The sequence below is a fragment of the Egretta garzetta genome, unplaced genomic scaffold (genome assembly GCF_000687185.1).
Source record: "Egretta garzetta isolate BGI_Z169 unplaced genomic scaffold, ASM68718v1 scaffold79, whole genome shotgun sequence".
NCBI lineage: Eukaryota > Metazoa > Chordata > Aves > Pelecaniformes > Ardeidae > Egretta > Egretta garzetta.
In genome coordinates this window covers 1,981,327-1,983,354 of record NW_009260791.1, presented here as the reverse complement: position 1 = coordinate 1,983,354, position 2,028 = coordinate 1,981,327, and positions in this window count along the sequence as shown.

Sequence of the window (2,028 nt, the reverse complement as noted above, 5' to 3'; positions counted from 1 at the left end):
TGGCAGAGTCTGTGGTCAAGATACAGGAGCACTGGCAGAATGGAGGTGCATTCAGTCGAGTGCTGCACCTGGGGAGGTCAAACCCCATGCACCAGTACAGGCTGGGGGCTGACCTGCTGGAAAGCAGCTCTGCTGAGAGGGACCTGGGAGTCCTGGTAGACAACAAGCTGACCATGAGCCAGCAATGTGCCCTTGTTGCCAAGAAGGCCAATGGTATCCTGGGGTGTATTAAGAGGAGTGTGGCCAGCAGGTCGAGGGAGGTTCTCCTCCCCCTCTACTCTGCCCTGGTGAGACCCCACCTGGAGTACTGTGTCCAGTTCTGGGCTCCCCAGTTCAAGAAAGACGAAGAACTCCTGGAAAGAGTCCAGAGGAGAGCTACTAGGATGATAAAGGGACTGGAGCATCTCCCCTACGAGGAAAGGCTGAGAGAGTTGGGCTGCAAACAGAAACATAAGAGGTTTCAGTTGAATATGAGGAAAAATTTCTTTACTTTGAGGGTGACAGAGCACTGGAACAGGCTGCCCAGGGAGGTTGTGGAGTCTCCTTCTCTGGAGATATTCAAAGCCCGCCTGGATGAAGTCCTGTGTAGATTGCTCTACGTGAACCTGCTCTAGCACGGGGGTTGGACTAGATGATCTCCTGAGGTCCCTTCCAACCCTTGCCATTCTGTGATTCTGTGATTCATTCAGTGCATATTTACTTGGGCAGCAGTGGTTGGGGGCAAGGTAATCTCAGTAGCTTCTGATCTCATATTTGGTTCCTATGATATGTTGTTAATCACCCATACTGCCTCAGCTTTCATGTCCATCCTCCATGGGCATTTGTTGTCACTTGTGCCTATCGCTGCTCAGGTTGGTGAGTGGTGAAGCATCGTAGTAGAAACTTCCTTTAGGTCTCAGGTTTGGTTACTTTCTGACAATGCTTCATGCATCTGAACAGGCATCAAGTCCCCTAGGTTTGGGGCTCCCTGGTGCATGCATTACTAGCCCCTCCATCTCAAACACATTGGGGATTTGACCTTGCATAGTTGATGTGATGGGACTCCTATTTAATGATGCACTCATTTGTCTCCCTGTCTCTATCAGTGAAGAAAGTCCTGTGGCTGTAACCTGTGACCAAGGTCTCTGCCTTTTCTGCTACCCATGTTGGGTGATAGTGAGCCAGTGAGTTAATTTTGTCTGTGCCTTGCTTTCTTAGTCCATAAAATAAGAGTAGTGAGACCATTACCCTCCCTCTCCCCTCCCCATCCAGGATGAAGTGAAAGGCTGCATCTGTGCGGTATAAACAAAGCCCTAATTTACATGTAAATGCGTGTGATATCGCTGCAGCAGCAGAGTTGTAGCAGTGAAGCCCTCCTTGTGTTCGGGCAGCTTATGTCAGCAGAATAGGGCTCTTTTTTGAGCAGAACTTTTCCAAGCACTATCAGCCATATCAGCAAAAACATTGAATACCAATATAACTGCATCCTCATTAGGACCCAGAGCCCCGTCCTTACTTCTTTTTAGGTGCTTAAATACTTTTGGGGATCTGGGCCTACGACTTCGGGCATTATGGAGGTGACCCAAACCCTCATCCCATTAGTACCCTGGAGAACAGGTTCAGAGCAGGTGTAGGCTCACTTTATTAACTTTATCATCAACTTTACCTGAGAAACTCTGGTAAAGGGCGCTGAGCCTGGCAGAGCATGATCAGGCTGCTATGGCCAACTTCAAGGAGGACCACAACTGCTTCTACTGCTGCTTCTGACAACGTTGTGGGTACTGCAGGAGACTGGACAGGTTCCTCTTTATTCACCTGGCCCTGTGTGAAGAACAGAACTAAAAATGGTGTTCCCTTGAAAATGTGTCTTTGTTGATAGTTTTTGTTTCATCCCTTACTGGTGCTATTACAAAGGTGGCACCTGAGAAGACAGCATACTGTAGAGAAGAAGAAGAGAGACGGTGAGGACAGTACTCTGGCACCTAAGCAGTCACCAAACCTTAGCTTGGAGAAGAAAGGAAGGAGCAGTTGGTCCCCTTTTAGGTACCA